This window comes from Neovison vison, chromosome 2 (assembly GCF_020171115.1).
Source record: "Neovison vison isolate M4711 chromosome 2, ASM_NN_V1, whole genome shotgun sequence".
Classification (NCBI taxonomy): domain Eukaryota; kingdom Metazoa; phylum Chordata; class Mammalia; order Carnivora; family Mustelidae; genus Neogale; species Neogale vison.
In genome coordinates, this window is record NC_058092.1 from 73,304,778 (window position 1) to 73,330,612 (window position 25,835).

The following is a 25,835-nucleotide window of genomic DNA, read 5'->3' on the forward strand; positions in this document are numbered from 1 at the left end:
TAAGCACTAAGTAAATGTTAACTATCAAAATTACTCACTTTGCTTCAATAATAACTAGCATATACCATACTTTTTTTTTAAGTGGGTGCAAGGCAAGATTTATTAAAGGCACTCTCCCTCGAAATTTCAGGGCTCAGGAGAAGGGGAGCCCAGAAAGTTGCGCTGAGTGGAGGTGGGCACCCACAGGCGAAGTTCCTTGACTCCGGAGAGGGAAGTGTGGGAAGTCGCAGTTCCACACTCTTTTGATATACTTGCCTAAAAACACTCTATTCATTCTTTATGAACAGGATTTTTAAAAATTTAATTTAATAACTATCAAATCTTCCTTAATTTGTCAGTCTTTAAATTTTTAAGTTAGGGTGTGCCTGGGTGGCTGAGTTAGTTGGCAACCAACTCTTGATTTTGGCTCAGGTCATGATCTGGAGGGTCCTGGGATTGAGTCCTTCCTTGGGCTCCATGATCAATGGGGAGTCTGCTTGAGGATTCTTTCCCTTCTCCCTCTGGCCTGCTTGCATTCTCTCTCTCCCTCTCTCTCCCCCAGACATCCTTAAATTTTAAAATAAAATAAAATAAAATAAAATAAATTTTAGGTTAGGTTTCAAGGCCACCTTACCTCATTTGGTGTTATTTACACTTAATAATCTTATATTCTCTTCCATTAATTATACCCTTGGTGAATAATCTAAATATTTATTAATTCTCTCTGTAAAATAGAGTAACAACATTCCCATTATTCTTTCTATCCATTTAATTAGAAAATTTTATTGATTTTCACACTGTACTGTATAGAAAATACAGTCTTCCTATATGCAGAAAATGAACCAGAAACAGAAAGTACAGAAAATATGTTTCATGAGGAAAATGGGCAGTTTTTTACAAAAAGATCTGATCTCAGGATGCCTGGGTGGCTCAGCTGGTTAAGCATCTGCCTTTGGCTCAGGTCATGATCCCAGGGTCCTGGGTTCCAGGCAGCCTTGGGCTCCCTTCTCAGCGGGGAGCATGCCTCTCCCTCTGTCTGCTGCTCCCTGTACTTGTGCACACTCACTCTCTCTCTCTCTCTCCGACAAATAAATAAATAAAATCTTTTTAAAAAATCAGATCTCTGCGTTAGGTCACTTTTACAGTAATATGCAATAAAATGACTGTGTAAACTGAAGTCAAACATTTTGCTACATATTATAACATTGGCCTTTACATGAGAGAGAAACAAAGTGAAAGAAAAGCCTTTGAACAAACCAACTTTGGGGCCAGGAACTCCTTGGCAGGAACAATGGGGTTCTTAAGTTTTGTCTTCCTCTTAGTCCTATACCTGCTGCAGGAGTCCAATACTTCCCTCATTCAGCTGAGGGAAGGCTATGAAGGCATTATCTTTGCTACAGACCCTCGAGTGCTGGAAGATGGAAAAATAATTGAACAGATAAAGGTAAGAAAGAAATAGGGTTTCTATTTGAATTGTGGAGAAGGAAAAACGTTGTTAATAATTATGGAAACATCTGAAGGCTGCAAGAAGCTTAAAAGCAGCATGGTACAGTAAAAATAATGTTGGAATGACAGAGGAAATTGGAAGTTCAAGGTCGGGTTCTATCCTGTTTGACAAGGCACAGAGCCTCCCTGATCCTCAGTTTCTTCATCTGTATTCAATGAGCAATTGAATTCATCTGTTCCTTGAACACTGATTTAATGAATACTTAGGACATGGCAGGGAGATGAAAGAGTGACTTAATTCCTTGCCCTAATTAATTATTTGCTCTCATGCAGTACACATTCTTTTTATATAATATAGGTAATAAAAACATGCAAAATATAGCATGTCAGATGGTAGTACGTTGCCATGGAGAAAGTAAATCAGCAAAGGGGAATAGGCAGTGCTGGTGGGGCTGGGTGGGAGGTTAATGTGGGTTACTGTTTCATGTATGGCAGTCAGGAAAGGACTCATTGTTGATGGTGATATCTGAGTGGCAATCTGAGATGAGTAAGGGAAGAACCCACTGAAAACCTGGAAGAAGGAACAGTAGGTGCAGTAAGCATGCTTGATGTGACCAGCAGGAGATGATGGCAAAAAAGAAGGATGGGGAGAGCTGAACATGGGAGACACAGGAGGCCCAGACCACTGGAAAGACTTGGGCTTTTCTTCTTCTGGGTGCCATGAGAATCCATGGAAGGATTCTGGGAAGAGGAGGGGTATGCTCTTTCATGCATTTTCTGGTATTACTCTGACTGCAGTGTTGAAGAAATTCTGTAAAGGGCTTCTACTTATCATTCATCCTGTATGGTTCTATTACAGCACAGAGGTGTGGAGGGACACCAGGTAGGAAGTTACTGTAGGTGAGAAGTGGTGGTGACCAGGAATAGGGATATTGTGCTAGAGATCATTAAAGTGGTATTATTCTGAACATATTCTGAGGGTATATCATAGACAGATTTGCTGATGGTTTAGCAAATGCTGATGGTTTAGCATGGGGGAGAGAAGGGAAAAATAGAACTCAAGGAAGACTTCAAGGGTTTTGGCTTGAACATTAAGAAGGATGGAATTATCATCAGTTGAAAAGGTGAAGACTGTAAATGGGAAAAAAATAGCAGGTGGGAGATCAGGACTTTTATGAAGCATCTTGAATTTGAGATGCTTATTAGACATCCATATAGATGGAGATAGGAATCTGAATTCAAGGGGGAAATGTGGGTGGAGATAAAAATTGGGGGGTCATCAGTGTGTAGAATGAGATTTAAAGCCATGAGACTAAATGAGTACATTAGGAAGTGCAGATGGAGAAGGGAAAGTCTTCAAGACTACACCAAAGAATTTGATTTCTAAAGTTTCTTCTAATTATAGCTTTTCACGTAATAAAGAGATTGGTGTTACAGTCACGCAAATTAGCTCTGCCTGTCCCTAATATCAACAGTTACTAATTCCTTACATTCAATTCCTCCACTAGTGTATCCTTAGGCTCACTGATTTAGCCTTTTGTGTGTGTGTTGCTACCCATCAGAAGCTGATGGGCTTGACCTGGGTCGTGAGCAGGTGACTCTATGGCTGCCACTTATTACTTACTCTGAATAAACTCTTGAAGCATAGTGGTATTCATTTATTGATAACTTCTGAATTCCAGGGAAATATAAAGATTTCTTTACTGAAGAGCACAGGCTTGAATAGCAGTTAATTTAACTGATTCTGAATGATGGCTTCTTAGTATTCAGGAATAATCAGTCAGTTTCAAACTTTTCTGAGCATTGAAATCAGTATTTGAAAGAATTATTTATAGGGAGAAAAAGCTTATTAAAATGTCTTCTACTGAACACCACAAGTAAAAGTTCAATTATTAGTAGTTAGACATGCCTCTGGATTACACAATGTTTCCTGACATTTTTCCCAACCCTCTACAGAGTCTTTGCATTTATATTATGAGGCAACCTTGTGAAAATCTCTCATCCACATTATACAGAAGAGAAAACTGGTAGTTGGAGAAGTAAATAATTTTTCTAAGGTTACATTAAGTAGCACACGATTACATCTGAGATCCAATCCATAGGCTTTGAAGGCTGACCAATCTGGGCTTGAGTTCTGGCTTATATAAGGTAACAAAAACTACTCCTTTTTCTAACTGTGAACCAACTTGAGGACAATAACTTACTTTGGGGATATTATCTGACCATAGTAAGATTCATGCTGAACTTATAACTCATGATCTGAGATGTCAGTTGTCAATTTTCCTTATTCCTTTTATTCATGTGTCTTTTTGGTTTAAAAGTACTTATTTTTTTGAAATATAGTAATATAATAATACTAATGATCTTTGATCTGATTAGGATATTATAGGAATTCTGAGAAGGAATTTTGAAAGAATATTATAGAAATTTTGCTCAGAAAGCCTGTGAGAACAATTATTAGGCACCCTACCATGCCTAAGGGATCATAGTCATCTGACACAGGGGTCTGTAAAATCCCTCAATGACTTGAGAATATACCACTACCCAAGGCAGTTGCACAGAGCTAAGGATACTACAAAGTAAATGTAATCCCTTGGAGTTATGCAATGCACAACCCACACAACTGTATACAGCAACCTACTTTTCCAGTCTGTACCACAACTCAAATCACCATATATATTTTTTATCTCATAGAAGAATAGATAACAATTGCTCCAAGGAAAATGTGACAACTGGCTGATATCTAAATATTCCAAAACAAAAAATGAGGAAAGGCATTCTTAAGGAACAGGTAAAGAATTGATTCATCCACTTTAGGTCAGTGATGAAGTAATTCCCAATCTACTTCAGCAGATCTCTGAAGCCCCTTTCTTTTCTTTTTTTTTTTTTTAAAGATTTTATTTATTTATTTGTCAGAGAGAGAGCGAGCACAGGCAGACAGAGAGGCAGGCAGAGGCAGAGGGAGAAGCAGGCTCCCTGCCGAGCAAGGAGCCTGATGTGGGACTCGATCCCAGGACGCTGGGATCACGACCTGAGCCGAAGGCAGCTGCTCAACCAACTGAGCCACCCAGGCGTCCCTGAAGCCCCTTTCTTAACTCTTAGCTTTCCTAACTCCAATTCTTTGGACCTTTAGTTCTCGGCACTCTGGCTTCTGACTGATCCCATGGCTCTGAACCCAATCAGTTTGCTGATAAATATGAGTCAGCATACTGGACTCTCTTCAAGAGAACAAGACAGAGAGCCCTGGAGTTCCTGAGGAACAATAATTCTACTGTGGGCTTGTGTCAGGTCAGGAAGCATCATGGAGGAGAAGAGCCCATCCTGAAGGAAACAACACTGTTATGGGATATTGCCATCAAGACGAAGAGTTTGATATTGTCATCCAGCACCCTGGATCCCTCTGTTATTTGGTGGTTTTGATTATGTAGAATAGATCACCATTAAGAACATTCATCCATGTATTTCCCCTACTATCTCCCTTATCAATCATTACACTTTGGGGTTCAGGATACTGAAGAGTATAAAGTGATATTTTCAGCTGCTCTAAAAAGCTCTGTATCTCCTATGAATTTTTCTATCACTCTACCCCCCAGCCCCAAATCCAGCTGCCTGTCCTGGAGAGTAAGAGTATAATGAAAAATCTCTTATGTCCCTTCTCTACAGACTGTTTCAGCTTGCATCAGCTAAGGCTGCTCTCTATTAAGACTTATTAATGGTAATGATACCAACCAGTTTTTTGACTGCCTATGTGTAGGGTACTATATAACTCATTTCATGTTATGTTCACGTTAAAGAAAGGTTGTAATAGTCCATTTAAAAGATAAAGAAACTAGCCTCAGAGTGTTAAACTGGCCAAACTCTATTACCCAGGAGTTGCTAATGCCAATATTAGAACCAAATAGATGACTCTATAGTCTAGGCCTTTGTAGGGGTAGTTGGGTGGCTTAGTCAAGTAAGTATCTGACTCCTGATTTTAACTCAGGTCATGATCTCAGGGTGGTGAGGTTGAGCTCTGTGAGGGGGTCCATGCTGGTCATGGAGCCTGCTTAAGATTCTCACTCTCCCTGTCTCTTTGTCCCTCCAACCCCCAATGCTCACACACATGCACTCTCACTCTCTCTAAAAAGGAAAAAAAATTCTATGTCACTTTACATCATTTTTCTTAACATCAAACAAAAGCATTTGCCTTTTGTGAAGGGTTATAGAAAAATCAAAGCCTTTAATGTATAAGATTAAGATGTATTTTTGGACTGACAGTTAACAGAGTGGGAACTGTAGCAGAGATCCTGCTCACTTGTCAGATGCTTTAACTATCCACTCTTAAATTGGGAAATGTCTGTAATAAAGCCCTATTCATTTAATCCACTGTTACTTGGCCATCTCGTGTATTTTTTCCTTTTATAATAGGATATGATGACTACAGCTTCTACCTACCTCTTTGAAGCCACAGAAAAAAGATTTTTTTTCAAAAATGTATCAATACTAATTCCTAACAACTGGAAGGAAAACCCACAATACAAGAAAGAGGCCAAAACATGAAAGCTACAAACACGTAAGAGGCAAAACGCTTCTCTTAAAAAATTATATTTTCTGATGATCCCCAGTTTTGCAGTACGTTGACTGGTTTAGAGTTAAATGTTTTAGAACATTTAACCAAATGTTTCTATTTCTGATGTTTTAAAAATATTTTTAAACATTTTCAGGCTGATGTATTAGTTGCACCACCTACCTTCCCAGGTAGAGATGAACCATATACATCTACTTCACAGCTTGTGAAGAAAAAGGAGAATACATTCATTTCAACCCTGACTTCATCCTTGGGAAAAAAACAAAATGAATATGGACCATCAGGTAGGAATTTGCAAAATACATGCTTTGCAAATGATTCTAACATGCAACTTTGAATCCACGTTAAGCTTACAGGCCTTGGAGTCAGAGTCTCTAGGTTCAAATCCTGACTTATCAATTGTGTGTGACCTTGGGCAAATGACCTATTTTCTCTGTTCTTACCTCCTATAAGACAGTAAATAGAATGTTTCCTGCCTTGTGGAATTGTTGTAAACACTGAGTTAGATGATCTATATAACTGTAGTCAGAACAATGTCTATAGAAATTTGAACACAGGACAACAATACATTTTTTAAGGCTTACTTTTTAGATTTAAATTTTTTAGTTCTCCACAGCTGGATATTAATCAGTCACCAGCTGCTTCCATGGAAGACAAATGTAAGGCGAGCTAGAAAGAGTCAGGATGCCAGTTCTTGGCCAAAAGAAAAGACTCACAGGCTGTTAGTTGCTGATATTATCATTCAGCCTATTTGGTTTAGCCAGATGAACTGTCTGTAAGTGATCACTCTAACCTAGAAAAATGACAATTTCATCTAGTTCAATCTAAAAGTTAAAATTATTGGTTCACATGAGAGACTATAGACTCTGAAAAACAATCTGAGGGGTTTGAAGTGGCGGGGGGGTGGGAGGTTGGGGTACCAGGTGGTGGGTATTATAGAGGGCACAGCTTGCATGGAGCACTGGGTGTGGTGAAAAAATAATGAATACTGTTTTTCTGAAAATAAATAAATTGGAAAAAAAAATTATTGGTTCAAATGCACTAAAGCATATTGATACAAATCATTGTTAAAGGAAGGTTCAACTCACATGTAACATTCAGAGGAAACCTTCCTAAATCCTAAAATCTCCTTCTCCCATTACCTTTCAATGAGCACATAGTAAGTCTCTTGTCTCTGTCAAATGTTCAGCTAGCCCTGGTCCTTACTGTCACCTGGACCTGTTCCCCACCCTAACTTACAAGCTCTATCATCCTATCCCACCTCAATCTTATCTGTCCCTCAAACTTGAGCGTGATCATGTCTGTTCTCCTTGGCACCTCTAATCCTTTGCACCTTTCTAATTTATAGGCTCTTTCCTAGCTGGTATATCCAGCAAAATCAGTCATTTCAACTATAAGTGTAAATACCTCAATTCCCTCACCATTCATATCCTTATGTTTCATTCAACTTGCCAAATCCTCTGTACGGAGTTTCTGGCCAGTTTCCTTTGGCTCCTGTTAATGAATTTCCAAGACTGTGAAAGAAAATTATAAAACTAATGCCATTATTATATAAATAGGTTTTCCAAGCTCAGGGAAGCTCTCAAATCTACCCAACAATATTTGAACTTACTTATTCTTGGGTCCCTTTCTCATTCCCCTTAGCAGCTATTTTCAAACTTCTGTTTTTCTCAAGGTCTATAAGTACTCTTGGGGCGCCTGGTGGCTCAGTCGGTTAAGCCCCTGCCTTCGGCTCAGGTCCTGGTGTCAGGGTCCTGGGATCAAGAAGGGAGCCTTCTTCTCCCTCTTCCTCTGCCTGCCTCTCTGCCTACTTGTGATCTCTCTCTGTGTCAAATAAATAAATAAAATCTTAAAAAAAAAAAAAAGCTCTACAACTACTCTTTCCAATCCCATCGGCAGATGCCTTGATTGAGAAAACAGAGCCCTATAGTCAAGCAAATTAACATATCTCCTCACATAGTTACGTATCTTTTCCATTTTATTTTATCTTATCTTCTTTTATTTTATTTTATGTTTGTGATGAAAGAACCTGAATCTACTCTCTTAATAAACTAAAGTGGGCACAGGAGGCAGGGCAACCTGCCATGCACCAAATCCCTGTTGCAGTCACTGATATGAGGGCTTTCTCCTCCCATACTGAGAGTTACAATTTCAAACTTATTAATCTGGTTCCATTTGCCTAGAAAACCTAAAACCTAAATATAATTTTTTACTGAAAACTTTCTTAAAATATTTGAGGAACAATTTTGTCACTTGAATTATGGTCATTTATTTGAAATGTTTTTCTACAGATAGACTGTCCATGAGTGGGCCCATCTCCACTGGGGAGTGTTTGATGAATACAATGAAGATGCACCTTTCTACAGTGCTAAGTCAAAAAAAAAAAAAAATCGAAGCAACAAGGCATAACCATTTAAATTTTCTTAATTACTTTAAGTTATAACTTCTTAATTTCCTTAGGTTGATTTCTTTTCAATGCCAATCATTCTTTTTTTTAATCCCATTGCAGATAATAGATGTGATGTCACCAAAGAGTGCTTTTCTGGGTTTCCTTCTTCTGTTTTTTTTTTTTCTTTCTTTATTTTTCTCTCCTTCTTTTTTTGAAAATATACCTTACTATAACTACTTATCTATTTAAAATACACATAACTTCAAGAGCCTTTGGTAGCCAATTTGGCATATTTTTATACCTCTCTACCATAGCTGCCAGAACTCATGTATGCTGAAATTGTATTCTGTATAAGGGGTTGTATAGTATATGCCAAGTCAAAATTATTTATACTACATAAGAACAAAAAAATGGCTAATAAATAGTAGTAAATGCACACTAAATTAAAAATCAATCTTCAAAGGGGCAGATAAGGATTTCTTGGGATTTGTAAAGTTCATTTAAAAATACTGATCTAAAAATATCATGGTTAATCATAGATGAGCCTCTTAGCTCTGAGATCAAGAGAGAAAAATGATTTTTGATAGTTGGTTTAAATTAAATACCATCAGCTTAATCAATCTTAGATGCCCTGTTGGGTCTGCGGACTTATCAGAAAAAGTATAAACTGAAAGATACTTGAGTTCATTGAAGGCCATTCATCTGCTCTATTGTTCCACCAGTTTTAGCACATGTATTTAAGAAGTATTACATTGATTACATTTGTTTATATCATATTCCCCCTAAATGTCTAGTCTCTGCTATAGAATAGTCATCATGGTTGTTAACACAGATATCATTATGTTCAATGAGTTCTGGGACAATAGAAGCATACACATATTTAGGAGACTCCCTAAATGACTGAATGAAATCTAGTAATTGCTTCTTAAATTTGAACTGGAAACACATTGAAAAGATGGGATACATTCACATTCCAGCATATATGTCATAAGCACTACAACCTGCGGCCAAATCCATGCAATAGCACTTATGTCAAAAATGTCCCTATCAGTAAAGACTACTGTCTTGGGCAGTACCTCAATCTTTCCTTTAAGCCACATTTCACTTTGGATCAAAATATCCCTGAAAAACCAAAACACTTGTAGCTATGTCATATCATATTCGTTTGGAGATAACTTCTTTGAAAAGAATTCTACAAAGAACTTCAAGCTGAGGTAGTACCAAGAGTAAATGTTTTCACAAGTTGCCCCTTCCAGGTGCCAACAGTGCATTTATCATCACAAGGCCTCCAGAAGAGAAGTTTGGAAAAGGGGAGTCTCCAACCATTATTATTAACAGGACAGCAGCAGCTTTAATCACAACAGGAAACTCAGCCTTTGCATATACTAGACATCCCACTTAAAATTTCTTTCTGCAATTTCCTGAAAAACAGAAAATTGCTCTGGTAGGAACACTTAAGTGTTGCTGTCAAAAATAGGATGTGTATGGTACATAAATAAGAAGAAAGGTCTTGATATACAGGTCATTATTAAAAACCTTGATAGAAAGACTACTTAAGATTTTCAAAAATTTTAATTGTTAGGTTGCCTCAAAGACTGATTGTTATATATTTTCAGATGTTCCACAGGCATTACTGGTATAAACAGAGTTTATAAGTGTCACGGAAACAGTTGTACAATTAGAGCATGCAGGATTGATTCTGAGACAAAACTGTATGAAAAAGATTGTCAATTCTTCCCTGATAAAGAACAAACTGAAAAGGCATCCATAATGTTCATGCAAGGTATTAATTCTGTAAATATGCCAACTGTAATTTAACAGCACATATTTATATTCAAAGGACATGTTATCATCTTTATAAAATATTTGTGCAGGTTACCTGATAAATTAGACATATTAATAATAGAGTTCTTTAAATATTAACTGGCCTATGGAAAGCACAACTACTGTTAGCTAACTAGTGTTAGCTAGCTACTGTTAGTTATTATTACAATTATTCAAAATCTGTTACTATTATATGATTGCTTAAACAAATCTTATTTCATTAAATAAATGATATATTTACCAAACATATTTTTTGTTTTTCAGATTTGTTATTGAATCTTAAATGCATTGTATATAAAAAGTTTCTTTCACTTTATTAACCTTATAGGTTGTTGAATTCTGTAATAAAGAAAACCATAGCAGAGGAGCTCCAAGCCTACAAAACAAAATGTGCAGTTCCAGAAGTACATGGGAGGTGATCAGCAATTGTGAGGTTTTAAAAACACATCATCTTTGGTGGCACCACCCCTCCACCTGTCTTCTCACTGCTGAAGATCAGAGAAAGAATTGTGTGCTTAGAGAGAATTGTGTGTTCTAAGTTGCCTAAGTACTATCACCTCCTACAATGATGATCTCAAGATGGGCAGTGAATATTGTAAATGACGAAGTGTGGCAATAGAGTTAAAAAGTCCTAACCCAAGATCCAGCTCCAGAAAATGGAGAGTTTATTGAGAGGCACTTTTAGACCCTTTAGTGAAGCCTTAGGATCAGAACTAAAGATTTTTAACATGGACATGCTTTCTACTGGAAATACTTAATAGACATGAGGAGAGAGTGTATTAGGGCCCCTGAACTCCATTCCAAGTCAAGGAACAAGATCAACCAGGAGAATTGTTAATATGGCTTTATCCTATTTGCATAATCTATATAAATGACCTCTTTATACCCAAAGACACAGACAAAAAGCATCACTATAATGAAGATACAGTCAGATTCAGCCATTCATTCCTTCTTCTATCATTCAGTGAATGGAAGGCTCTGTGCAGGGGCTCTAGGAATAGAACTCATATCCTTAAAGAGTTCAGAGTTGAAAATTTTCTCTCTCTTCCCCATTATCTGGTTAACTCATACATATTGGGCTCTAGGCTGGACTAATGGTCCTTTTGCCGGTTGCCCACAATGACCTGTGCAAACCTTTATTACCATATATTATATTGAAATTACACATTTCTCTTCCACTAGATTAGGAACTCCTCTAGGACTTGAAGCAAAACCTTTATTCCATATATTATATTGAAATTACACATTTCTCTCCCACTAGATTAGGAACTCCTCTAGGACTTGAAGCAGTGTTCTCTTCATCTTTGCATTCCTTTTGCCTGAAACAGAGTTTATCATGTATAAGCACTCAGTAAATAATTGCTGAAATGGACTACAAATGAGTGGACATATGTGATAAGGTACCCTGAAGGATGGCACATTTGAGGCAGAACAGAGCGTGCTAAGGATCAAGAGAAATGTCTTCTAACAAAAGGGGCCTGGGTGGTTACTGAAAAGCACAGAAGATGATACAGTTTAATGAAATAATCCACAATAGCAGAGTTTCAGAAAGAGCATCAGAATGCTGGGAACCTATCCATAGATTTGTTCTAGGAAGTGTTGCTGGGGAGAGAGGAAGCTCCTTATTGGGAAAAGATGAGCAACCTCCTTCGGACAAGATACGGGTAGAGATAAGTTTAAGGCTAAAACAAAGGGGTAGAGAGAAAGCCCTCAAAGATGGAGATGTAAGAGCAGTTTTTCATGATGACTTTGTTCTAGGTAGTTCAGAGGGAAATTTGGATTGTGTTGGGGGTGGGGGGTACCACAGATCAGTTGGTGATGAGGGACTGAAAAAGACAAACGCATGAAAGGGCTTACATCCTGGGCATTCACCTAGGAAAGAGGGATGTGAGTTTTAAAGAGTTCTTTGGTAATTAATTCCAATTAATTCCATTTAATCCATTGGTAGGGAAGTGGTGAGGAGAGGTTAGGAGCAGAAGAGGAAATGGGGGGAGAGAGGTACTGACACTCTCAGATTGCAGCTGGAGTAAGTTTCATCTTTTGGGAAGTCCCCAAGTGGAAGGGGGATTTCAGTCTCTAGATGGAGTCCTTGATAGTCTGGTTTGATACTGTGGGATCTGGGGAGCGTTTTCATCTTGACACAAATGGAACAGAGGATCCCAGGAGTTATTAGGCAGTCTCTAAGGTGTGAGTCACCACCCCCCAATTCCAACCCAACCCCCCCCATCCTCCACCTCTAATTTGGGTGCTTAGCAGCCAAGAATACCTTAGTTAAAGCCTATGTTCCTTACTATGCCATAAGTGTTCCCTAATATGTATAACTATATTTTTCAGTTTTATCAATTGAAAGAAAATTGTGTTCTTTAATAACACTAATTACTACTGGTAAAAAATTAACAACAAATATTATTCACTCATTTTACATAATCTGCTATTATTTCCCAAATGAAAACGCTTTGGTTGTTTTTCTTGATCTTTTTTATTCAGGGTTTTAATCGCCTGAATCGAATGAATCAAGCAACAAAACATTTCCTGCTGCAGACCATTGAAAATAGATCCTGGGTGGGAATGGTGCACTTTGATAGTACTGCCAACATTAAAAGAAATCTAATCCAAATAATAAGCAGCAAGGAAAGAAACAACTTCTTGGAGAGCTTAACTACAGAAGCTAATGGAGGAACTTCCATCTGTGCTGGAATTAGATCAACATTTCAGGTGCAAACCATATTGCAAATGTAGTTTGTTCTTTTTTTAAAAAATAAGGTTTAGTTTGCATATAATACCTTACTAGTTTCATAGTGATTTGATATTTTTATACATTATAAAATGAAAAGTCTAGTTAACTACTTGTTACTATACAAAATTATTACAGTATTAGTAGCCGTATTCCGTATGCTGTACATTATATCTCCATCACTTATCTATTTTATGACTTAAAGTTTGTACCTCATAATCCATTCACCTAGATTCTTTTTTATTTAAATTCTATTAGCCAGTGTATAATATGTCATTAATTTTTGATATAATGTTCAATGATTCATCAGTTGTATGTAACACCCAGTGCTCATCATATCAAGAACTCTCCTTAATGTCCATCAGCCAGTTACTCCATCCCCCCACCCACCTCCCCTTCCACAACCTTCAGTTTGTTTCCTGGATTCAAGGGTCTCACTGTTTGTTTCCCTCTCTGTTCCCTTCTGCATCCCAATGCTCATAGCAGCAATGTCCATAATAGCCAAACTGTAGTTTCTTCTTTTTTTATGATTAGGACATTTTTATGTTAAACGCTGCCACACGTACATACTGCCTAATTTTAACATGACTAATACAAAGAAGCACAGGACTAAGCTTATAGAAAAAAACTATTGAATGATTTTTTTAATGGATCAGTAAATCAATGAATAAACTGATGGGTAAATAAATGACTATTAAAATGCCACTAGAGTATAAACCAAATCAAGTCAGGGCTTGTTTTGTTACCACAAAGTAGTTGGTATTCAATAAATATTAAATAAATATGTATGTTTGGGCAGCAAAACTTGACAACTCCTAAGACAATGAAGTGAGTTATATGGTATGATTCCACTTTGGGCCAATCTTCATTTCAGTTTCTATGACACTCAGCTGGGGAAAACTGAAGTTTATCAAAGCAGATGTAGCAGGGGCTGTTAGTCATGATTAGGGTCAAGAATACTGGTCAGAACATGAATTTTAACATCAGAGTACTGGCTCTACCACCTACTACTATGTGATCTTAGGCAAAGTTTGCAATCTCTTTGGACTCCCAGTGACTTATCTATAAAATATAAGAAAACACGAATGCCTATTTCATAGTACTATTATGAAGATTAAATAAAATGCTGTATTTATGTATACAGAAAAATATTATATAGTAAATATATGTTTCACAAATGTCATAATAATGACAATGGTCATGTATATTTGGATAAAAATAAGATTCATAATTATATTCATATATATTTATATATATATATTCATTATATATTCATAAATATATATTTCACTCAGACATGTAGGGGAGTGTGATGGGAATGCTGTATAAATGCAATAAATGTATAAAGCATTTTCTATCTTTTAGTCTGATTTTAATGTATGTCAGAGCATATTTCACATATATTACAATATATAAAAGCCATTGTTCACCTAAAAACATGCAAAAATTATGATGAGTCTGGTCACTTTGTTCCCTGACACCAGCTTTATTAGGAATATCTAAATTCACTCTTTTATTTTTTTATTTATTTAAATTCAATTAATTAGCATATAATATATTATTTGTTTCAGAAGTACAGGTCTATGATTCATCAGTTTTATATAATACTCAGTGCTCATTATCCAAACCCTCTTCTGAAAATCTACACACACCTCCACTCCAAGTTCATGAAAGCCACTGATAATCTGTCATTTGTTTATAACCAAGAATAAATTCTTTTTATCCTCTCTTATAGGCACCCAGATTCAGCACTCTGAGTTTCAGACTATTTGGCTTTATAAGAAATGGGTTCAAGCCACAAATAGAACTCAATTTCAATAAATAAAATTAATGTATTCTCTGAGCACCACTAATATTCTTAGTTTTGTGCTCATTACTACTAGAGGTAAAATAAAAGTTATATAACAAGATTCCTAATCTTGACCTGTTTAGAACTTTCCATATCTTTTCTTTATAAACATACTAAAGGTTCCCTAATTTGAAATCATTAACCTTTTTTAAAAGTAGAGCTGGAGGGTATTAAGATGGTGGGTATTGAGGAGGGCACATATTGCATGGAGCACTGGGTGTGGTGCAAAAACAATGAATACTGTTATGCTGAAAAGAAATTTAAAAAAAAAAGTAGAGGTGGAGTTTTAAGGCACCTAGCTGTATATGCAATAAATTTTATACACTAAAGTCTTGTTAGAGTGTAGTCTGGTCAGAGAAAGCAGAGAACTATTTAATGCTACATTCTGCAGTTATATTTTTGGTATCTGATTGACCTGAGTCCTCAGACTGAAATGTCATTGTCATTTAACCTGCACCCACATAACTTCATTTGAGCAAACATCCCCTGCAGCAGACAGACAGAAAATAAAATCATGTTTAAGTTCTCCTAAAAGTTGTTGATTGTAGATTCTATTATTTAAAACAGATGCTATCTCTTCTTTTCTGCACACTTTTATTTTCTCCGCACATTTTTTCTAGTATCCTGTAAGTCTTTTGGTCTAGGAACACCAATAGTTATGCTCTGATTATATCTGCAGGTAATTAGAGAAGTATACCCTCAAATAGATGGATCTGAAATTGTCTTGCTGACTGATGGGGAGGATAACTCTGCAAAGAACTGTACTGATGAAGTGAAACAAAGTGGGGCTATCATTCATTTGATTGCTTTGGGACCATCTGCTGATCAAGCCATCATAGAGATGAGTGCTATAACAGGTGAAATATGACCCATATATATAAGTCCTTTGATAGCAATGCATAAGTGTAAAGGCTTATAATGATTTCTCTCAAGCTCTTGCCCTGTAGGTGCTCTGCAAGACCTTGGAACCAGGGTCAAACCAGACCTGATCTCTGTTCACAAGGTGCTCACAGTCCAGCTGGCTGGAGAGACATATAAAACTACTAATCAAATAGCATAATCAGATAACATTCCTTCATGACAGGAGAAATATATAGAAATAAGGCACTATGTGAGCAGAGGAACCATAAATTCTCCCAGGTTTGTACAGAGAGAAAGAAGGAATGAAAGATGAGGTGACTTCTGAGCTGGGCCTTGAACAAGGTGTTTACTTTTTCTGGAGACAGGAGGAGTGAGAGAAGATGATCAGGTCATGAGCAAAAAAATCATGTTGGGTGATAGTGGAGAGATAGTGGGAAATCCATGAAACCAGGGCATAGGCTTTGGGATGGGGGTAGGGGCCAGATGGAAAAAATCTAAATAACAACAAAATTTCCTGATGAACTGCAGGGTAGATGTTATCTTGGGTACAGAGACTGAATGAAAATGGACCACATGTTTTCAGTGCCTTCTTAAACGTAGTAGAATAAACAAAATTTATAACATTGTGAATATTAATTATTGTTTTGGGTTGACTTTTTTTTTTTAAGATTTTATTTATTTATTTATTTATTTATTCCAATTTATTTATTTTCAGAAAAACATTATTCATTATTTTTTCACCACACCCAGTGCTCCATGCAGTCCGTGCCCTCTATAATACCCACCACCTGGTACCCCAACCTCCCACCCCCCACCACTTCAAACCCCTCAGATTGTTTTTCAGAGTCCATAGTCTCTCATGGTTCACCTCCCCTTCCAATTTACCCAAATTCCCTTCTCCTCTCTAACGCCCATTGTCCTCCATGCTATTTGTTATGCTCCACAAATAAGTGAAACCATATGATAATTGACTCTCTCTGTTTGACTTATTTCACTCAGCATAATCTCTTCCAGTCCCGTCCATGTTGCTACAAAAGTTGGGTATTCGTCCTTTCTGATGGAGGCATAATACTCCATAGTGTATATGGACCACATCTTCCTTATCCATTCATCCGTTGAAGGGCATCTTGGTTCTTTCCATAGTTTGGCGACCATGGCCATTGCTGCTATAAACATTGGGGTACAGATGGCCCTTCTTTTCACGACATCTGTGTCTTTGGGGTAAATACCCAGGAGTGCAATTGCAGGGTCATAGGGAAGCTCTATTTTTAATTTCTTGAGGAATCTCCACACTGTTCTCCAAAGAGGCTGCACCAACTTGCATTCCCACCAACAGTGTAAGAGGGTTCCCCTTTCTCCACATCCTCTCCAACACATGTTGTTTCCTGTTTTGTTAATTTTGGCCATTCTAACTGGTGTAAGGTGATGTCACTAACAATGAAAATACAGAAAGGGAAATTAGAGAATCGATTCCATTTACTATAGCACCAAGAACCATAAGATACCTGGGAATAAACCTAACCAAAGAGGTAAAGGATCTATACTTGAGGAACTACAGAACACTCATGAAAGAAATTGAAGAAGACACAAATAGATGGAAGACCATTCCATGCTCTTGGATCGGAAGAATAAACATTGTTAAAATGTCTATATTGCCTAGAGCAATCTATACTTTTAATGCCATTCCGATCAAAATTCCACCGGCATTCTTCAAAGAGCTGGAGCAAATAATCCTAAAATTTGTATGGAATCAGAAGAGACCCCAAATCGCTAAGGAAATGTTGAAAAACAAAAATAAAGCTGGCGGCATCACGTTACCTGATTTCAAGCTTTATTACAAAGCTGTGATCACCAAGACAGCATGGTACTGGCATAAAAACAGACACATAGACCAGTGGAACAGATTAGAGAGCCCAGATATGGACCCTCAACTCTATGGTCAATTAATCTTCGACAAAACAGGAAAAAATATACAGTGGAAAAAAGACAGTCTCTTCAATAAATGGTGCTGGGAAAACTCGACAGCTATATGTAGAAGAATGAAACTCGACCATTCTCTTACACCATACACAAAGATAAACTCAAAATGGATAAAAGACCTCAACGTGAGAAAGGAATCCATCAGAATCCTAGAGGAGAACATAGGCAGTAATCTCTTTGATATCAGCCACAGCAACTTCTTTCAAGTTCCAAAGGCAAAGGAAACAAAAGCGAAAATAAACTTTTAGGACTTCATCAAAATCAAAAGCTTCTGTACAGCAAAGGAAACAGTCAAAAAAACAAAGAGGCAACCCACGGAATGGGAGAAGATATTTGCAAATGACAGTACAGACAAAAGGTTGATATCCAGGATCTATAATGAACTCCTCAAACTCAACACACACGAAACAGGCAAACACATCAAAAAATGGGCAGAAGATATGAACAGACACTTCTCCAATCAAGACATACAAATGGCTATCAGACACATGAAAAAATGTTCATCATCATTAGCCCTCAGGGAGATTCAAATTAAAACCACATTGAGAGATCACTGACTTTTTATTTTATTCATCTCTCTTCTGAACTCTACTTCTTTTCTCATTTGTGTTTCAACAATACCACCATTTTCTATTTAGATTAAAAAATTTTGACAACTTCCTTCTTCATTCACATCTCATGTAAAATGTCAACACAGCCTGTTTCCTTCAAAATATTTTTATAAAATTATTTCTATCAATATGCATTCCTACCAAGTGTGTATCATGTAATTTCACCTTCCAGTTCACCAAGTCACTTTCCACATTACAACTTGCCAGGATCACCAAAACAAATCTATTTTCCTCTATTCTCCAACAATGAAGAGTAAGAAGGTATAAGATTCAGAGTTAAGACAATATGTACAGATCGGTTTGGAAGTTGGGTTTGCAGCCTCACCCTGGAAGTAGTTTAAAAATTGCTCTGAGATCTAGCTTGGCAGTGTATGGAGAATAAACTGAAAGAGAATAAAGTTCATTTCTGAAGGTTTCAGTCTGGATGACTGAGAAAACACTGATAAAATTGACATGTAAACAGGGAGAAGTGATTTTGAGGCTAATATTTTCGGCTCTATTTTAACCTTGGGTTTTGAGTGGATGGTGGGACATTAAAATGGAATACTCCAAAGGGGTTTTAAAAGTAAGAGCGAAATATGGGATATCATCCAGAAAGGAGGCACATGCATGCAGAATACACTCAAAGTTTCAAGAATGGCTTTCTAAATGATGTGGAAAGGGCAGAAATTTCTGTTCCCCTCACCTGAAACGCCTATAGGTCCTTAAGTAGAGAAATAACAAAAATAAAACAAATTTTTGAAATGTTAACCTGGATTTGTGTAAATGATATATAGGTCTTCGGAGAGAATAGTGAGAATAGTTAGAGGTATGTTGCAATAATCTGAGTAGATGGGAACCTGAATTTGGAAGGTGGCAGCTAAAATATAGAGAAAACGCTGCATATCACTCTTTACTCAGTCATTTCCCCCTAGTACTACCATGTAGCCAAAGCCTTCCAACTTTCTTAGACTTTCCTCATGGGGTACCTGAAAAAGTTACTCAATTCAGATGTAACTTGATAATACTTGGTCCACTCAAACACATGCTCACTTCACATAGGACTGAGATTTTTGTCATTACAATGATGTCTCAGTGGTAGAATTCACTCTCTTCTATCATCACTGGTGTGAAAATATTTTTGTTTAAGACTGGTTTAGAATAGAAAAGACACTTCCCATCATTCCTAAAATGACACACTTAGGGAAAGCACCTTCTTGGTCACTGGACAGACTTGGCTTTCGTTGATGAAGAGCCACCCACAAAGACTTGAAAAACTTTCTTCAAAGCTCCTCTCAGAGAACATCCTATCTTTCACATCTCTTTACAGGATTCCAATCCTCACAGTTTGTCCCCTTTCCACTCTTGTTGGACATGTTTATTGTCTGATGCTACTCATTTCATTCATTTGTGAAAATTATTCAAGATTTCACATCAGGAGAAAAATCCATGATTCCTTGTCTCATTATTTGCTGGTCCTGATTGTCTCTCTTGAGGCCCCTCTCTACTGTATCTTTACTCAAATACTCTAGCCACCACAATAAGTATTTTTTTATAGTTCATCATTTAGATGGATAAAACTGAGGATAAAACACACACACACACACACACACATGCACGCACGCATGTGCACACACCTATACCCTACAGCTAATTCTTCTCTGAGGCTGTAGCACTATTCACTGCTAAAGACTTGAGTGGGTGTTTGCCAAGACAATGCAAAAAAATAATAGGGCCATATCTCCAACTCTAAAACCCATTCTCCTGCTTTAAAGCTTTTTTTATACCCTATCCTTTCCTGAGACTCTGTATTTCACACTATCTGACTGTCACATCCCAGTCAGCTTTCAGAGAGATCACAAGCCTAAAGCAGGATGCACTATATAAGCTTGTTCTCAGGCCAGAAATTAAAAACTTCATGAAAAATGAAAACAGAATAAAATTGCACTCTTCTTCAGTCATTATTTTTTATGAGACTGACGCGCTACCTACTGCGCTAATGAGGCACCTTCAGTCATTAATTTTTAAAATATATTTAAACAGCTTGAAAGTACAGGATTAACACTCAACAATAATCCTTGGATGAATGGCACTGTAATAATTGATAGCACTGTGGGAAAGGACACATTCTCATCACATGGACCAGACAGGCTCCTGTTATTTCTCTCTGGGATCCCAATGGAACACCAATGAGAAATTTCACAGGGGATGCAGTTCCCAAAATGGCCTGTCTCAGTATTCCAGGAATTGCAGAGGTAAGCAGTTAGCTTTTAGGCTTCCTCCCACATTTGTTTTATGGTGAAGATAAATGTTTTATGGTGAAAATAAATATGCTGAAAATACATTGTTTACTATAACAACTATAGGTGTCAATATTTGTATCATCTTCAAAATTATAATAAAATAGAATGTAATTCCTATGCCTATGTGGTCTCCAAAATTATGATAGCAGGAAAAAGGAAGAAAGAATGTATACATTAGGGGAAAACAGAATGAAAACAAATTAGGTAGGCTAAGAACTTTAAAGAGGCAATGAAAGGAGAATCTGTGCAAGTTGGTGTTTAGATAGCTATAGAGTCATTCCTTATTACCATCACCAGATCATAGGATCTATGGACAGTGAGGTCAAAGAATAAGGCCAAGATCAAGGTAAACTTTCCCAAACTTATTTTTCCCAGCTGAGATTTCCCAATGTTTGGACATCATGCATGACAATAGCCAGGATGCCCTGTCAAAACTGCCTCAGTTCTCCTCCTTTACCCTCAAAATTCTCGAAAACCTGTGTATTCAGTAACATGCTTATACAATTTATTTCAGAGTTGGATAGTGAAAACACAGAAAAGCCTGATTTTGACTACTTACTATATTTCTCCTGAATTTTTAGGTGGGTGTTTGGATTTACAGTCTTCAACCCAAAGCATACCCAGAAACATGAGCTATTACAGTAAATTCTCAGGCAGCCAATTCTTCTGTGCCTCCAGTCACAGTGAATGCTAAAATGAACAAAGACACAAACAGTTTTCCCAGCCCAGTGATTGTCTATGCAGAAGTTCTACAAGGGAATGTGCCAGTTCTTGGAGCCAATGTGACTGCTTCTATTGAATCAAATAATGGAAAAACAGAAGTTTTGGAACTTTTGGATAACGGTGCAGGTAATTCACAGTTTTTTATGAATAAGTCTGTAATTTCATAACTCAGGATATGTTATGGGTCCCTGCAGCAGTATGGGGCAGTAGGACAGACACCAGAAGAATTGATGTAAATAATGGATGAACAGGAGGACCAGCAGGAAATTCTGTCCACATAAAACCTATGAAGTACACAGCAAGTGTCCTACATATAGTAAGCACTCAATAAATGTTATTTCTGTCAGTATTATTTTGTCACCTGTACAACCAATGTCTGTTATCAGTCAGGAAGGTCTGATTCAGGAAGTTGAGAACAGCAAGAATTCCGAACAAGAATTTCTTAGGCACAAATCACTAAGAAAGCCCAGGCGGAGTGAGTGAAACACAAGCAAGCAGATGGCGTTAAGTGATAGAACTTGAACCCCTGGCAGAGAAGGGGGAAACAGGTAAGAGTAATTCCCAGCAGCTGGAAAAAAGTACAACATGTAGTCTCGGGAACTTAGGCCCAAGGACAGGTAGAACCACCAAAACAGATGCAGATATCTCTAGAGCATCAGATACCAGGTCCGAAAAGCAGAAAACAAGACACAAAGTTGGCCATGCTCTGTTTCCCTGTTCTGTATAGGTGAACAGTACCTTTTTCCCAGACTCTGGATTGTTCTGGGAACTGATCCTTCTTTTGAGAGGGCAGTGAGCAAGGAAATTACCATACTGATAACCTTCTGAGTTGTCAGAATTTTCTATCAGTATCTTTTGCAATGTAATTAATTCAGTCAATTTATAATCCTATCATCAACTAGCATATGCCCTGTGAAAAATTTAGAATGTAAAAATGTTCTTTGGTGCATCTATGTGCCATCATCTGGGATAATAATATTTTCCTCAACTATTTCCTGAGTTTTCCTCTTTTCCCAACCCCTGACATACTACATTAAAACTTGAGCTGCATCTTGTTTCATTTCTCAAGGTTTCACCAGATGGCTACTGGTATGCCTTTACCTAAGAAAGTGTTGGTGATAAAAAATGACTTGGAGCAGAAGTTCTCAAAGTTTAGCCTGCAAAGGAATCACCTGAAGGGCTTGTTATAACACAGAATGCTATGCCCTTCCCTCGAAGATCTAAGTAATTTGCATTCCTAATATGATCAAGAGGCATGCAGGTAGTGCTTGTCTAAGGATCCCATTTCAAGAACTGCTGTCTTAGAGGGTTGAACCTCCAAGAAAGGTGTTTGCAATTTGATGAATAACTCTACTATTGCTGATACCAAGAAATATACTTATGATACAATATTCCTTAGCTCACCTAAATGTTTATTCTAATAATAAATGGGGGTTTTCCATCACCAGACCAGGGAGTTAATGGATCATAGAGCAAGAGGTAAGGATATAAAAACAAAACAAAACAAAACAAAAAGTAGCTGAAGTCAAAGTAAGTCATTTTGAGGTGACTATGGTAAGAATTATATCCTACGCAGATGCTTTTTCTTAGTGGGGATCCTTTTGATTTGAACAGGAGATGAGATAATTGTGTGTTTAGGTAAGAGCTGCAAGAAAACCATTTGGCTAAAATATGTAAAAAGAGTACTATAATAGTCTGCATAGAAGCTGATAAAGTGAAGGTATTTACTACACATATATAAGTACCTGATTTATATATATATGCATATATACAACAAAAATGTATATCAATTTAATAAGATACTGGTTGGTAAAGCATAATGGAAATATTCCCTAATGAGTCAACCACAAAATAGCCTGATTGAGAGGATGTGCTTATAAAGTCCATATGTTTGGCTTAGAAAATGCACAATTTTTCTTTTTCTTTACAATAGTACTTTATTCCTTCATTTCTATAACAATGTGCCGATTCTTTCAAGAATTATGGGGTGTTCTCCAGATATTTTATAGCTTATTCAGAAAACGGCAGATATAACTTTAAAGTATGGGCTCACAGAGGGACAAATGTGACTGCACAATACTTACGGCATCCACTGACTAGAGCTGCACATATACCAGGTTGGGTAGTGGATGGTAAATAATGATATCTGATATCTGGCTTGAATAATTGTGAGTTAACATGATTAAAGCTTCGAAAATTTTACAACTCAAAGTATAGTTTTTCTCATTTCTGAAATGAAGTTCTCAGTCATACTGTGTTTGCCTCCGAAATAACCTAAGCTTTGGTATAGGGTCTGGCATCTAGCAAACACTCAATAAATGTCAGCCATTATGTATTAGTTTGGAGCACCAAACCAACATCAACAACATATATCAAATTTCTAACTCAAGATGAAGAAAAACAGGTTAATGTGTGTAAAAACAGGTTATGTACCTAAATACACGCTTGTGGCAGAATTTATTTTTCGGGTTACATAGATACCTGATTCAGTTTATAAAGATACTAAATAAGTAAATATTTATTTTGAATGTTTTTAGTAAGTCAAAAGCAAAAATGTGTAGAGTAAGATGATGACTATTTGGATTAAGAATGCATTCTTTGGGGACGCCTGGGTGGCTCAGTTGGTTAAGCAGCTGCCTTTGGCTCAGGTCATGATCCCAGCATCCTGGGATCGAGTCCCGCATCGGGCTCCTTGCTCGGCAGGGAGCCTGCTTTTCCCTCTGCCTCTGCCTGCCACTCTGTCTGCCTGTGCTCACTCTCTCCCCCTCTCTCTCTGACAAACAAATAAATAAAATCTTTAAAAAAAAAAAAAAAAGAATGCATTCTTTGTTAGCTTTCCTTCAGCTTGTCCCTTATCTTATAACCTTTAGGGGTTCTCTGTTGGCAATCGGAATATAACTTGAAGTATTATTCCTTAGACTTGTAGCAGGGAGGAAGAGAGAAGCCTGGCACAAATGGTTTAAAGGGAAACAGTAAAAATTTCCCCAAGTTTACTGCTAGCTTGAAGATAATTTGAGAAATAAAGTAATTGTTTTTTAAAGGACATATATTGAATTATATAACACTATTCCCATTCAGTGCAGCCTTAATTCTTTTTTTTTTATTTTTAAAGATTTTATTTATTTTTCAGAGAGAGAGAGGGAGAGAGAGTGAGCACAGGCAGACAGAAACAGAGGGAGAAGCAGGCTCCCTGCTGAGCAAGGAGCCTGATGCGGGACTCGATCCCAGGACGCTGGGATCATGACCTGAGCTGAAGGCAGCTGCTTAACCAACTGAGCCACCCAGGCGTCCCTCAGTGCAGCCTTAATTCTAAAGTGATTTGTTATCCAATTATATCCCACAATATCCTGGTCAGGATGCTAAAGAAAAAATTCTGCCACCAATTGGATGTTTATGACTCTGTCACCAAACTTAGTAAAATGTGACTGTGTATATTTCATATTTCACTACATATGAAAAAAGGGGAGGAGCCGGGAAATGTAGAATGAGGAATTTAATTCATTTAGTTCTAAAAATACTAGTATAGACTTGCTCATTAAATACTGCAAATTTTTAACACAGGAAAAATTGAAGGGAACCCACCAAGAGTTGAAATTGATGAGGATACTCAAACAGCCGTGGAGAGTTTCACTAGAACAGCATCTGGAGGTGCATTTGTGATTGCAAATGTTTCAAAACTTCCCTTGCCTGACCTGTACCCACCAAGTCAAATCATGGACGTTGAGGCCACCTTTGAGGGGGATGAGATCAGTCTAACATGGACAGCTCCAGGAGATAATTTTGATGTTGGAAAAAGTAAGGATGAAATGACATGTAGTGTTGATTAAGTGAAAGGTGCTCATGGCAAAAGCAAGGGTATAAGCGTAGATGGGAGGAGAAGAATTTTTAATTAACTGCTCAGTGAAGTATTAATTTTATAATCTGATATTTTCAAATCAATCAAACATGACACATTATAAAGTGTCTTCTTTTGAACAAAGAAGATAGCATTTAGGAGTTTAAAAATCAATTAAGCTTTCACTGAAAAATTAGTAAGACTTTGGCCATGAGTATAAGCTTTGCACAGCTAAACATTTTTGAGGAGAATGGATAAAAAAGAATTTAACATGATATTCTCCAGTTTCTAAGCTATACCTAATTTTTTTTTTCTTAGCTGAACAGTGTATCATAAAAATAAGTGGAAGTATCCTGGACCTAAGAGACAATTTTGATAATGCTCTCCAAGTAAACACTACTGATCTGTTACCAAACGAGGCCAACTCCAAAGAAACCTTTGCATTTAAACCAGGAAATATCTCAGAAGAAAATACAACTCACATATTTATTGCCATTCAAAGTGTGGATAAAAGCAATTCGAGATCAAAATTATCCAACATTGCACAAGTAGCTTTACTTATTCCTCAAGCAGAACCTGGTCCTGATGAAAGTCATCCTAATTCCGGAATTAGCATTTCTTCTTTGGTGTTATTAGTGGTTGGATCTGTAGCAGTTGTCAGTATTATTGTAAGTGCCACCATTTGTATCATACACAAGAAAAAATTTTCAAGAAGACCTAGAACAGGATTTTTAAAAATATCAACAAAAAACTGA

The 25,835-nt window shown here is 37.1% G+C and overlaps 1 pseudogene; it reads left to right on the forward strand.

The window, feature by feature from the left end:
• The first annotated feature begins 1,270 nt into the window (after positions 1-1,270).
• LOC122899140 lies at positions 1,271-25,835 on the forward strand (annotated as a pseudogene).